Below are 15556 nucleotides of genomic sequence, written 5' to 3'. Positions count from 1 at the left end.
AATTAACTCTATTTAGAAGAAACGTGAACATTTCTGGTACGACATTCTAAGATAATTAAAATAACTTCTTGGGTCTTCCATTATAAATTACTTCAGCAAGGATGCTAAGCAAGCGAGCTGACGTCTTTTCTTCATACTGTCACGATTCGAAACACGTTTCTTTTCTTTTTTTTTTTTCTTATGCAGCGATTCCGCGCAACAAGCTCTAACTCCATCACAACTGGCGTGACGTGCAGCTGCCAAAACTTTCATTTCAGACACGACTCAGGAACCCACAAAACGACGAAACTGAAGTGTGTACTGGTTTCGCCGTGTCTACAGTGAAATACACTCATGCTCGTAAATTGAGGATAATAGCAGAATGTGGTGTCACACAACGTGGCACTACACAAAACTGGCGCTAATAGGATAGGCACATAGGGAACACACACGACACAGGCTTGTATGTCCACAGTATTGGTGATAAGTTGAAAAAACTCCCGAAACACATGTGCTACAAAACGCCACTGTTTCCTGCGTATGTACCCCGACACTAATATGAGATATGATCACTATGCACACGTACACAGGCCGCACAACGGGTTGGCATACTCTGGACCAGGTGGTCGAGCAGCTGCTAGGGTATAGCCTCCCATTCTTGCACCAGTGCCTGTTGGAGCTCCTGAAGTGTTTTTAAGACGTGCAGCGATATGTCTACCGAGAGCATCCCAGACGTGCTCGATGGGGTTTATGTCTGGAGAACAGGCAGGCCACTCGCCTGATATCTACTGTTTCAAGGTATTCCTCTACGATGGCAGCTCTGTGGGGCCGTGCGTTATCATCGATCAGGAGGAAGTTGGGACCCATTGCACCCCTGAAAAGGCGGACATAATGGTGCAAAATGACGCCCCGATACACCTGACCTGTTACAGTGCCTCTGTCAAAGACATGCAGGGGTGTACGTGCACCAATCAGAATCCCACGCCACACCATCAAACCACGACCTCCATACAGGTCCCTTTCAAGGACATTTAGGGGTTGGTGTCTGGTTCCTGGTTCACGCCAGATTAAAATTCGGCGTGAATCACACCAGGCTTTACGGGCTCTCTTGTGTCCAGGGGTCAGTGGAATGCACCTTGCAGATCTCCGGGCGAATAAACCATGTCTGTTCAGTCGTCTGTAGACTGTGTGTCTGGAGACAACTGTTCCAGTGGCTGCGGTAAGGTCCCGAGCAAGGCTACCTGCAGTACTCCGTGGCCGTCTGCGGGCACAGATGGTGAGATATCGGTCTTGTTGTGGTGTTGTATACTGTGGATGTCCCGTACTGTAGCGCCTGGACACGTTTCCTGTCTGCTGGAATCATTGCAATAATCTTGAGATCACACTTTGTGGCACACGGAGGGCCCGTGCTACGACCTGCTTTGTTTGACCAGCCTCCAGTCGCCCTAGTATTCTATCCCTCATAACGTCATCAATATGTGTTCTTTGAGCCATTTTCAACACACAGTCACCATTAGCACGTCTAAAAACGTCTGCACACTTACTCGCTGCACTGTACTCTGACATGCACCAGCACACCTCTGCGTATGTGGACTGCTGCCAGCGTCACCGTGCGACGACCGCAGGTCAAATGCACCCCATGGTCATACGCCGAGGTGATTTAAACCCACAAACCGCCCACCAGAGCGTTGTTTCACCATGTATCAGCATTATCCTTAATTTATGAGCATGAGTGTATGAAACCATTTGCGTGCAACTCATTCCACGCAACGAGTGGCGCAACCCAATGTCGTCTTGTAAACTAGGCTTAACTTTCGACCAAGTCGTTTCTAGTCCAGTGACCCTTACCTGAAATTGATACATTTACTCTTCTCCCTCGTGCATGAAAGTTTGTACCGTCATCATGGAAACACCGTGTAGGTATAAATCTCCGTTCACTATCATAAGTTACGAGACATCCACAGTGGGTGTGGTGTGTTGGGAGTGGGTTGAGTTGGGTTGTTTGGGGGAAAGAGACCAAACAGCGAGGTCCTCGGTCTCATCGGATTAGGAAAAGATGGGGAAGGAAATCGGCCGCGCCCTTTCAAAGGAACCATCCCGACATTTGCCTGGAGAGATTTAGGAAAATCACGAAAAACCTAAATCAGGATGGCCGGACGCGGGATTGAACCGTCGTCCTCCCGAATGCGAGTCCAGTGTGCTAACCACTGCGCCGCCTCGCTCGGTGTGTTGGGAGAGAGAGCGGGCGTGAACGATGGTGTAGAAGATCGTAGCACTTGTTTCTCGCCTCCACAACAGTGTGACAGTCTGCTGCAAAAGAAATTAAGTTTTTGGGAGAAAGATACAAGCATAGAGCATTTTGCTGCGATTAATTTGCATACAGTGGCTCTGTGTTACTCGCAAATGTGGGGTGCAGGTGTGTTAATGCTATTCACCTATTGTTGTGGAATTCTTTCACAGGCAGCAATAAGTCTGGGCTATAATCTGACGTAGTGGTAGTTTGGCATTATGAATCAGCAGCGTAAGGACAGTCTGGGCAAATTCTACAACCGTCTGCCCATCTATGCCGTCGCATTAAAGCTCGATAATTGTTATATGAATATTGTTGTAGCCCAGAGGCGTCGTTCGTATGAAAACGTCAGAGGCTAAATAAATAATCCTCTACTCAGACTCTGCATCAAATCTCAGCACCACGCTTAGCTTGGTGAACCTGTTGTTCTTTCGGGTTCGCTGTGTCTTAAAGTGTACTGCATGTTAAAAGCTCTTTAACATAGACGCTTTTATTGGCAATGTGTCAGCAGCGGATGTATTGTTCTCATTACGAGTAGATGATAATTGTCGTTCTTTCACTATTTGTGTACTGAATAACAGTTTTGCTTGAGGATGACTTATTCTAGACATTACCGTCAGCGTTTTGCGTTTCTTGTTCCTTGTTCTGATAATCTGATAACAACTGCTCCTTCTTTCGTCTTAGCAGACGCTGCACTCAAACGTGGACTGCATACATTCGCTGGTTTCATTTTCATCAAAATTTTGAGCCCACATTTTCTGTCATTGTGTAGCATTTCCTGCCTTTCTTGATTGGGAATGACTCTGTAATTATAATTCAGATGTGTAGCCCACTCAAAATGTTTACTGAAGATGCTTCAAAAAAGTGAATCACGTCTGGTGAATGACCACCTTAGATTTCAGTAGGCTTAAGACAGACAAACACAAATAATTGCGACGGTTATTGATTTATTACTTTTAGTTTGAAGTCGGTGCATCAGAGTATTACTAACAACTACACCCAAGTCCCTAAACCTAGTCACTGAAATGCGAATAAGACTCATTGACGTATCCTTTGAGAACTTCGTACCTCGTCAGCTGCGTCTTCGAGACGCCAACTATAATCACTTCCCAACCCGTTCCAGGAACATGTCGGCTGGTACTATTCCTGCTAGTAGTATAACTGAATCTTGGCAACAGCACATAATTCGTTTGGCAGCTCTATGAACCACGAATTACTTCCTGCTTGACACAGAATTATTCTGCTAAAGTCGCATTTATGATTGTAACATTTCCGTTGAATAATCTGAGTGATTTTCGATTAAGATGTGAAGTAAGATTATCAATTTATGGTTGCGAGACCAGAAAAGTTGTTCCATCTGAAAATTGCAACTATTTTGTCTTTTACCTTGCGATTGAGCTAACCTAGCCACAACTGGGGCAGTAAGGGAGAGGGAAATAGCGTAATGCTTCACTAGCTCTGAAGTAACGTGGTTGCCTGTAAAATGGAGGCTTCTTTGGCTTTTGGGTACAGTCTCGGTGAATACCAAATTTTTAGTCGTTTTGTGACAGGGTTATAGGCAGCCAGATCGAAAATCAATCAGAGAATCTTATTTTTTTGTTTATGAAATGCCACATTTTCATACTACTTGAGAATGACCCAGGATAGCAAGTACACATAGACCGTTTTGAAGTCCAGGGTGAGTAATCTCTTACTAATTCATGCGATAAAGGCTCATTCCAGCTACAGATGCCTTACGTTTTATTAAAGTACACATTCGTCATAAGGTTATTGTGGTACACTGTATTTCATAAGTATTAGTACAGTGCATATTTTAATAGCGTCTTCCATTACTTTGTTGAACACAACAGTAAACACTAAAGAGAAATCAATTATCAACAATATATTCTCTCACATTATCTAGAAAATTCTGGCAGTGCTCAGGTAGTTTACCTATTCCACGACTATAGAAACCTGCTGGATATGAGTTAAAGAAATTAGAATTATATTAATACCGTCAGCTGCGCACGGGCGTTGATATAGATCAACGGGGACAGGTGCAAATGTGTGCCCCGACCGGGACTCGAACCCGGGATCTCCTGCTTACATGACAGACGCTCTATCCATCTGAGCCACCGAGGGCACAGATGATAGTGCGACTGCAGGGAGGAGGGGGATATTAGTGTTTAACGTCCCGTCGACAACGAGGTCATTAGAGACGGAGCGCAAGCTCGGGTGAGGAAAGGATGGGGAAGGAAATCGGCCGTGCCCTTTCAAAGGAACCATCCCGGCATTTGCCTGAAGCGATTTAGGGAAATCGCGGAAAACCTAAATCAGGATGGCCGGAGACGGGATTGAACCGTCGTCCTCCCGAATGCGAGTCCAGTGTGCTAACGACTGCAGGGACTATCTCGCGCACACCTCCCGTGAGACCCACATTCTCACCTTTTATGTCCACACACTACATTCGTAGTGTCCCACCTCAACACACTCATTACTCGTGGAAGACATTCTTCCAAGTCCCGTAAGAGTTCGGGGAATGTGTGTGCATCCGCACAGAAGGAGGTCATGGCCGGTATCGCCAGGACTATATACTTTCATGGATATGCTGTCTGTTCTTTCGGACATGTGTTTACTGTTGTGTTCAACAAAGTAATGGAAAACGCTATTAAAATATGCACTGTGCTAATACATATGAAGTACAGTGTACCACAATAACCTTATGACGAATGTGTACTTCAATAAAACGCACAGCATCTGTAGCTGGAATGAGCCTTTATCGCATGAACTAGTAAGAGATTACTCACCCTATCCATATCCATATAAGTATATAGTTCTGGCGATACCGGCGCGGTATTGCGCGGCCACTCCCGACGGAGGTTCGAGTCTTCCCTCGGGCGTGGGCGCTGTGTGTGTGTGTGTGTGTGTGTGTGTGTGTGTGTTCTTAGCATAAGTTAGTTTAAGTAGTGTGTTAGTCTAGGGGCCGATGCCCTCAGCAGGTTTTTTTAGTGCAAATGTCGCTGGACGTTTAACACTCCACTGGTCGCGTCACTAGGAGGAACACTGGAGGTCGCGTTGTATCTGCGAGATATAGGACCAACGTTGCACCATTACCTTCAATTAACTCCAGATGTTGGAGAGAATAAGTAAACAAAACACAGAGCAAACCATGTGTGTATTAAATATTAGTAGTAGAACATAAATTTATGAAAATTAGAAATAGAACTTTTATGTAGTAACATTTAGAAACTTTGCTCAGTATACAGTATTTGTATCTAGAATATAGTAATGAAAGAGGTAGAAAATGAATACAAAATAACGTCCCTTTCAGAGAAAGTAAAATAAAAACGGAAGATGCATCATCAGCCGTCGTTTTCGATGTCTTCATCAACGTCTCAACCACCGGGACAAAACATTGCACAGTGTTGCAGGCATAAATATTGATCACACCCTTTGCAGTTGTACTGAGTGAGTCTCGTAGTCTTGTTCGCCCAACATATTTGGCATCGCTTTCACAATTTTGGTGCACTCGGCAGTTGTGCTACTGAGTGCCGCTGGTGTTTCATTTTGGGGAAGAATTTCCCGAAGCCGGAATGAAATGGTCCGAGGCAAGCGGGGCAGCAGCGATCGCTTTAGGACCTGGTCTCTTATTAGTTCTTTTTCCAGATTACGGAGGAAGATTCGGCGAGCCGGCACTTCGATTCCGTTTCCTAGACATATGATCTGGCTGTTTATGCCAGCAACATTCAACATCGCGTAAAAAAACCATTTATCCACGTCTTGTGCCTCTTTGAACACTGAACACAGAACACATTTTATCGACCACGTTCACAGCTATTTTATGGCGATCATAATAGGTAATCACTTCCGGTTTATATTTGACCCCGGTTTCTTCGTCAATTGCTCCATCCATATGCATGCTGGAAATCACAATGAGGTTGCTTTTTTTTGGGGGGGGGGGGGGGGGGGGGGGCACATACGACACCACAGTGCCCTCTTTGCGGAATGCAAACATACTAGAAAACGGTTCTCTCCTTTTTATCTTTTTCAATTCATTGTGGATTTGCCATTTATTCTTTTTGAGTGTTCCCACATAGGACAGGTTGTACTTCGTGGCCAAGTCGTGAAGAAGAGTGGTGTCGCTAAACCAGTTGTCAGCAGTGATATTTCGGCCAGAGTTAGCTAGAGGAGTAACCAGACATTCAGCCACGTCTACGGGTTTGTTGCTAACCTGGAAAGGACTGTCGGGTTGCCTTCCTGCATAAATTTCCACGTTCTGTGTGTATTATACACCAGAGTCTACTGTAGCTAGTATCTTCAACACGTGTTTTGCGGGATCAAATTCCACCAGCCTCTTAAGGCCTCTAACTTTTCGTCTATTGTAACTTCTTCTCATACACAATAACATTGTTGGCAGTTCAGAACAAATTTATGAAAAATGTCCCGAATAGGGGCAGAGCGATCTAGAGCTTTCCGCTGTTCTCTTGTTTCTCTGTTGCCAAACCTCAAGCCCGAAGTAAGAAACGGAACCGCACGAGAGTCATGGTGGGTCGGAAAACCTCAATCCCAAATCCGTCGCTAGCCACAAATCCTCGAGGTTTAGTTTCCGAGCTTTGTAGAGTCTAGCAGTAGCCTATATAAAAACCCAATAAATGCTTTCAACTCTGTTTGATCAATGGGTTTGACGTCTCTTTCCCGTGAATAATGATCTTTCACGGAATCGATTATTGGTTTGTGGTACGTACAATGATGTCCAACATGTTGCCATCAAATAAACATGCCCACGTGTCTAAAATTATGTGCATGTCCCGAGCTTTACCGATCGGGCTTAGGATTTTCCGAAGTAGGTTATGTTTCCCACTTTCGACGAACGATAAGGAGTTTTTTTTGCAGGAAATGGAGTCGATGACTTTCTTGCCCCTTCTTTTTATGCCAAACAGAGAATTCATCGTCCTCTTCGCCCTCAGACGGAACATTCGTGTCGCTTTGCCCCGTTTCGGAACTGTCCTGACGTTCGTCGATTATTTCCTCCGCATCTGTGTCACAGTCTTCTTCAGGTAAATTGCACACTGTGTGCCGTAGGCTCGGTACCAGGCCTGAAGGACCTGGTGCGGAACTCGAGAAACTCCAAATGTTATTAGGACTCATGTCACATCCGTCAAATAGGAGTTTGTCTATGTTGTCGATGTCAGAAGGATTATTGAGATCATATTTTGGTCCAGTGTCCATATTGACCTGTAACATGTCGACGATAGTATATCATCATCCAGAAACATTCACAGATAGCCGTAAAGACAGTACATATATCACGTGTCACATATATAGTCGCGTTGCTTCTGTGAGATACGCGTACTTATTTGGTTACGGTATTTTATCGGCGAGTAAATGACTACAAATGAGAGACATCACAATGTAAACGACTTACATCAAGCATCAAAATCGGAAAGCAGACACAATGCATTTCCGTGATAATATAGTCGCGTGGTATCTCAGAGATATAAAACGGCCTCACACCCATCAAACTGAGCAGACAAGGTCACCGCACGACTCGTGCCCTTAGCGGTAGGATTTCACCCGAAACAAGTTCCGCCCATTCACCCCCCTCCACGCCTATCCGTAGTGTAAGGCCCTCCCCCAAGTTTTTCTGAGCAGTAATATAATATGAATGTGCATTAATAAATAAATAAAAGTATTTATAGACAATTGAAAGCATCGCCAGCAATAGAAAACAAAAAATAACGTGATGTTTTTTAAGGGGAATAAGGACAATTTTTCATTAACTAATTGACTTATTATAATAAGTTTATTTGAGGGAAACAGCAGAGCAAACATACAGTGCGAAAACAATGGTCTTGAATCTGACATGTCGGTAAGAAAGCCACGGATGCAGTCGACTCACTTTGTTGTCTAAAATCAACGTTATATAGAAATAAGTGAAAATCGTTTTGTTTATGTAGGCCCTCAAAGTAGCTCACGATTAAAGAATATAAGAAGGCCATAAAGTAGAAATGCCTAATGAAAGCAGTAAGATATTTGCTTATATGCAATATTTCGTTAGTATTTCCATGGGTAATCGGTGAATTTTAACTTGTAAATTCTTCCAATGCCACACCTGCGGATTATAAACGAGGTTATAAAGAATTGTGGCTGTTTCTGTGTGATTAGTGTCCTATATGCTGTTGCAAACGTCTCAGGAAAATAATCTGTCGTTATTCTTTGTCCTGTCTGTTTTTGACCAAAAGATTTATTAATTTCGTAAATGTCATTCAAACAATTTTTTAAAAATACGAGGGCTATCCACAAAGTACATTATGTTTTGGAATTAAAAATAAATAAAGTATTGGAAATTTTTTTTATTATATACAGATGAAAGCCACACTTAAATACTACTTTTCTACATAGTTGCCATTTAAATTAAGGCACTTATAGTAGCGATGGACGAGCTTGGAAATTCCTTCGTCGTAAAATTCGGCCGCCTGCGCCTTCAACCACGTGATTACCTCTTCTTTTGGGACAGAAAAGGTGTGATTTTTGTGGATTTCCTAGAAAGAGGCACTACAATAAACTCTCAAAGGTATTGCCAAACTCTGCACAACCTCAGAAGAGCAATACAAAACAAGCGCAGGGGAAAATTGGGCTCAAAGTTGCTGATTCACAACAACGCCCGGGCCCACCATGGGGCCCACACAGCAAATGCCACTCGTGAAGTCCTCATCCGCCGTACAGTCCCGACCTGGCACCGAGCGACTTCCACTTATTCCCAGCAATGAAGAAGTGGTTGGCTATGCAGCGTTTTGATGACGACGCACAGCTTCAAGAAGAGGTAACCACGTGATTGAAGGCGCAGGCGGCCGAATTTTACGACGAAGGAATTTCCAAGCTCGTCCATCGCTACGATAAGTGTCTTAATTTAAATGGCCACTATGTAGAAAAGTAGTATTTAAGTGTGGCTTTCATCTGTATATAATTTAAAAAAATTCCAATACTTTATTTATTTTTAATTCCAAAACGTAATGTACTTTGTGGATAGCCCTCGTAATAATGATGATGTGTATGTTTGTTCATAATGGTTCAAATGGCTCTGAGCACTATGGGGCTTAACTTCTGAGGTCATCAGTCCCCTAAAACTACTTATACCTAACTAACCTAAGGACATCACACACATCCATGCCCGAGGCAGGATTCGAACCTGCGACTGTAGCGGTCGCGCGGTTCCAGACTGTAGCGCCTAGAACCGCTCGGCCACTCCGGCCGGCGTATGTTTGTCACAGAGCAGTTATGGAGGAAATAAATGCTGCAGTGTTTCACGGCTGTAAAACGTCCTTCATGCTGTGCTAGTTCTTCTTCCACCCCTAAAACTTTTCAGCAAAACTATTCAGTGAATAACACGTAAAAACAGCTTGGATCGATCTAGCAAAAACAAAGTAATTTTGATACCATCTGGAAGTATAGTGAACATTGGTGCTTGTTTCACATATACTGTCTGAGTTCTGAAACTAAGTGTCAAGTATACTGTGGTTCCTCTTTCTCCAAGCAAATTATTCTTTGAGGGTAGGTTTTTCCTTTTGTAGCTTTGGGCGCTTTTTCTCACATAGAAGTATGTTTCTTCATAGGCTATTCATCTGAATACTGAGTTCTCGTATTTAAATAATTCAGTGCTAAATTGTTTTCTCTTATGTTTGCTGTGGAAGTACCTGGCACACCTAAGGCTAATTGTGCACGTTTTTTGTAACGTGTCTTTTAACTATGTGGCAAAATTTAAGACCTAGCAAGATATTAATTTAACATTCACTCCTAGTGCAGCCGAACGCTGTAAACCACATGGGTCAACTGAAACGATGCCCAGGCGCCGAACAAAGACCGGGGAAACCGGGTTGAGCGGCCGGGACTTGTTCCGGGTGAAGTCCTAGCGCTAACGATTCGTGCCCGCACGACTGGCACTCGACCCGCAAATACGTAGAGGAAGAGGAGGGGGGGGGGGGGGGGGGGAGCTTGGTCCACACACGCGCGGGCCGAGCATACGTAGCTTTGTATCTGAGAGATCACACGCGACCACTGGAGTGTAAAATGGTCGCAGTTCATCACATACTCTATGTATGAAACATACGTTTCTCATATTAGGTGCATTGTGCTGCCACCTACTGCCAGGTACTCCATATCAGCGACCTCAGTAGTCACTAGACATCGTGAGAGAGCAGAACGGGGCGCTCCGCGGACTTCGTACGTGGTCAGGTGATTGGGTTTCACTTGTGTCGTACGTCTGTATGCGAGATTTCCACACTCCTAATCATACCTAGGTCCACTCTTTCCGATGTGATAGTTAAGTGAGCCGGCCGGTGTGGCCGTGCGGTTCTAGGCGCTTCAGTCTGGAACCGCGTGACCGCTACGATCGCAAGTTCGAATCCTGCCTCGGGCATGGATGTGTGTGATGTCCTTTGGTTAGTTAGGTTTAAGTAGTTCTAAGTTCTAGGGGACTGATGACCACAGATGTTAAGTCCCATAGTGCTCAGAGCCATTTGAACCATTTTGATAGATAAGTGGAAATGTGAAGGGACACGTACAGCACAGAAGCGTACAGGCCGACCTCGTCTGTTGACTGACAGAGACAGCCGACAGTTGAAGAGAGTTGTAATGGGTAATAGGCTAGGCAGACATCTATACAGACCATCACACAGGAATTCTAAACTGCATCAGGATACACTGCAAGTATTATGACAGTTAGGCGAGAAGTGAGAAAGCTTGTATTTCATGGTCGAGCGGCTGCTCATAAGCCACACATCACGCCGGTAAATGCCAAACGACGCCTCGCTTCGTGTAAGGAGCGTAAACATTGGACGATTGAACAGTGGAAAAACGTTGTGTGGAGTGACAAAAATCACCGTACACAATGTGGCGATCCGATGGCAAGGTGTGGGTGTGGCGAATGCCCGGTGAACGTCATCCTCCACCGTGTGCCAACAGTAAAATTTGGAGAAGGTGGTGTTACGGTGTGGTCGTGTTTTTCATGGAGGGGGCTTGCACCTCTTGCTGTTTAGGGGGGGCGCAATCACAGCATAGACCTACATTGATGTTTTAAGCACCTTCTTGCTTCCCACTGCTGAAGAGCAATTCGGGGAAGGCGATTGCATCTTTTAACACGATCGAACATCTGTTCATAATGCACGGCTTGTGGCGGAGTGGTTACACGACAACATCCCTGTAATGGACTGGCGTGCTCAGAGTCCTGACCTGAATCCTATGGAACGCCGACTTCGTGCCAGGCCTCACCAATCAACATGGATACCTCTCTTCAGTGCAGCATTCCGTGAAGAATGGACTGACAGTCCCCAAGAAACCTTCCAGCATTAGATTGAACGTATGTCTGCGAGAATGTAAGCTGTTATCAAGGCTAAGGGTGGGCCAACATCATATTGAATTCCAGCATTACCGATGGAGGGCGCCACGAACTTGTAAGTCATTTTCAGCCAGGTGTCCGGATATTTTTGATCACATAGTATATGTCAGTTATCGTGTCTTCCTGAATGTGGAAAATCATTCATGCCAGAACTATCTTTCGTGAAACAAGAAAATGCTTTTCAGGCGTGTTTTGCACAATATCACTCGCCCCACACACAATACAAAGGTTTAGAACTGCCTCCACTGCCATATATTGAGCCAACGGTGGAGAATGTAACGCCAGTGTTAGACCTTTTTTTCACTTGCGACTCTACCATACAACGCTTGAACAACGTTTATAAGTGTCAAGTGTGCAAACTCTAATACGTTACTGCAAGACGAATACTAAAACTTCAAATAAGAAAATGAAAGTTGTTAAATACACTCACAGTACCGTGGTCGCCTGGTCTGACGGTGCATGACGTCCAGCAGCGATTGCGGCCGGTAACCTGATCTTGGCGCTGCCACGAGCTGTTTTGCGAGATTGTTTGTGGACGTTTATGCTGTTACTGCTGGCTTAGCAAGTGAAGCGAATTATCTCTGAGGTTCCACCAGTCTGACGGAAGTGTCCTCGAACACGAGATTGTTTTATCTACCTTGCGCGACGCTTACCTTTAGACCACGAGCAGTTACAGCGCCACGACAGCCCGTGAGAGGTGATAGCACTTCCTCCATACACTTCCGCATCGTACAGTGTTGACAGATCGTGCATATGACCGGAGTTAACAATTCTGAGGAACGGTCGGTTATATTGGCCGCCTTATGTGAATAATTCCGACTTAGTCTCTGTGGCAGCTGGGTTTACACTGAGGTGACAAAAGTCATGGGAAAGTGATATGCACATTAGTATCGCGTACAAAAGGTGTAAAAGAACAGTACATTGGCAGAACTGTCAGTTTTACTCATGCGATTCACGTGAAAAGGTTTCTGCCGTGATTATGGCCGCACAAGGGGTATTAACAGACCTTGAACGCAGAATGGTAGTGGGAGCTAGACGCATGGGACATTCCATTTCGGAAATCATCAGGGAATTCAGTATTACGAGATTCACAGTGTCAAGAGTGTGCCGAGATTACCACATTTCAGACATTACCTCTCACCATGGACAACGCAGTGGCCGGCGGCCTTCACTCAATGACCGCGACCAGCGGCGGTTGCACGGAATTGTCAGTGCTAACAGACAAGCAACACTACGTGAAATAACTGCGGAAATCAATGTGGGACGTACGGCGAACGTATCTGTTAAGGGAAAGTGCGGCGAAATTTGGCGTTAATGGGCTATGACTGCAGACGACTGACGTGAGTGCGTTTGCTTAACAGCACATCGCGTGCAGCGCCTCTCCTGGGTTTGTGACCATATTGGCTGGACTCTAAACGAATGATAAACCGTGGACTGGTCAGATGAGTCCCAGTTTCAGTTGGTAAGAGCTGATGGCAGGGTAGAGTGTGGCGCAGACCCCACGAAGTCATGGACCCAAGTTGTCAACAAGACACTGTTCAAGTTGGTGGTGACTCCATACTGGTGTGGGCTATGTTTACATTGAATGGACTGGGTCCACTGGTCCAACTGAATCGATCATTGAGTGGAAATGGTTATTTTCGGCTACTTGGAGAGAATTTACGATCAGTCATGGACTCCACGATCCCAAACAGCGATGGAATTTTTATGGACAGCAGTGCATCTTGTTACCAGTTTGAATAACATTCTGGACAGTTCGAGAAAATGGTTTGGCCACTCAGATCTTGCGACATGAATTCCATCGAAAATTTATCGGACACAATCGAGTGGTCAGCTCATGCACAAAATCATGCAGCAGCAACACTTTTATAGAAGGCTGTGGAGACAGCATGGCTCAATATTTCTGCAGGGGATTTCCAGTGAGTCGTTGACTCCGTGCCACACCAGGTTGCTGCTCTACACCAGGCAAAAGGAGATCCGACATGCTATTAGGGGGTATCCCATGACTTCTGACACCTCATTGTATATCTAAGACTGTACCTCATATACCGTATCCATTAATGGCAAGAAGGTAATCGATGCGTTTTGTTATGCTTCATTGTTTTTCGTGTGATTTTTGTGTAGGTTGTTAAAGGAATGTAGGGTAGGATCGTATGTATGTGTTAGGGCAAGGATCATATTTAGATATTGTGTGAGAGATCAAAGTCAGCAGGCTTCTGTGGAGAGGGGAGGTGATAATGGTCCTTGTCCTCAGGTTGCCCTTCAGCAAGGGCAAGGAAGGAAGGATGCTAGCCTAGGCAGTGCTGTACCTTTTTTCCTGTGGCGGAGTGGGAGCAATGTGAGATCATCACCTGGATGGGAAAGTTTCGTTTTCCAGGCAGCACGATGTGATGGTATCAAGTTTCAGATGGACAATATGTTTGATATTTAATGCATGCGAACTGCAAAATCAATTAAAGAGAGTGGAAGAGGTATTCTCAGGTTTATGGCAGTTATCGAGCAGCATTGGAGCATTTAAAGAGGTCTTAGAGAAACAAGAAACGTTACACATAGCGTACGGGTGACTGAGTGAGCAAAGGCAAAAATGATGGAAAGGTGCGTGAGGAATGATACTCAAGATAATATTTGAGACTGTAGATACAAACGACGTGAGTGAGCTAAACAGGACAGCGGAAGCTGCAAGAGAGTTGATTGGAGGGAATGGAGCGGCATTCCACACAGATTAGGAGTTTGGAGAGCAGCGTGCTGAACAACACATGTATGCTTCGAAGATAACCGGCGAAATAATGAATTATGCCAACGCATCAGCTAGCACTCTGAACCGTGATTCAGAGGCAGTTTAAACAGAAATGAAAGTGTTGGATGCGAGAATAACGCTAAAAAGACTTTTGCAATGACTAGGGGATAGTGTCTAGGACGCAAGAGTGAAGTGGCATTGCAGGAAGCCGTTCATCAGGCAATGCTTGGGCAATTGAGTCCATTCCTGTTGTCACCTGAACAGTGTCTGAAGGGATTGAGAAAGGTGCGGAAAGAGCTACCATCGGAACTACAATTAATAGCGGAGCGCAATAGTCAAAACATACTTTTCTCCTATCTTGGAGCAACTGTGCAGGTGAGCAAACATAGTACACAGTTTTATGTGTCAGTGAAAGTCCCGGACAAACATGTATTGTTGAGATGTTACACAGAGCACACCTATCCAGTAAGGTTAGAAACAGTGAGGACGTTTGTGCAGATAAAACAGAGCGGTGTGTTACTAATATCAAAGACTGGAACCGACATGCAGTAATGACAGAAGAAGATTTACAGTAATGTCAAAGCAGGGTAGTCACCATATGTCCCGTTCGCGAGATCCAAATGGGAGGAAACGCATGTGCCACACAATTGTTCAGGGCAAGGCAGAGGGTCAGCAATGTGAAAAGTAGGTGACGAAATTGAAGCAATACTTTCAGCAAGCAGGTCTACGTGGGTATACTGGCGTACGACAATGTAATAGTAATGGAGAGTTGTTACAAACAAGGGAAGCTCATGGGAGTGAGACGCATGGAGCCAAGAGGCAGTGGGTTGTTAGTTAATGGAACCATCTGCAATATGACGAGACCAATGTTTCATTTACCAGCTACAATGACAAGAGTTACTCACTTGAAGTGACACAACGGCAGCTGCATTTTTCTGGACAAACCCTCGGAGATGTTTCCTAAACAAAACGTTACCTTCCTAAATGATACCTGGGAACCAAGTCTAGTTGAGATGTTTCCTAAACAAAACGTTACCTTCCTAAATGATACCTGGGAACCAAGTCTAGTTCATTCTCTGAATCAGATGACAGCCACACAGGTGGGGTGGATCACTGCATGGTAACTAATACAGCACATTGAACACTATCAGGACAGTAGACAATGGGTGACAGTGGC

General features: G+C 44.8%; 1 protein-coding gene and 1 non-coding gene across 2 annotated transcripts in view; one reads left to right on the top strand and one right to left on the bottom strand.

The window, feature by feature from the left end:
- LOC126184444 (probable C-mannosyltransferase DPY19L1) overlaps nucleotides 1-15556 on the top strand; it is a 227090-nt gene that overhangs the window by 147955 nt on the left and 63579 nt on the right. The window lies entirely within an intron of this gene.
- Trnat-ugu (transfer RNA threonine (anticodon UGU)) lies at nucleotides 4317-4391 on the bottom strand. The gene has a single exon. It is a non-coding gene; the product is annotated as a tRNA-Thr (tRNA).

Source organism: Schistocerca cancellata, chromosome 4 (assembly GCF_023864275.1).
Source record: "Schistocerca cancellata isolate TAMUIC-IGC-003103 chromosome 4, iqSchCanc2.1, whole genome shotgun sequence".
Classification (NCBI taxonomy): domain Eukaryota; kingdom Metazoa; phylum Arthropoda; class Insecta; order Orthoptera; family Acrididae; genus Schistocerca; species Schistocerca cancellata.
Note: the sequence above shows the minus strand (reverse complement) of the source record. Positions and strands in the feature narration are given on the sequence as shown.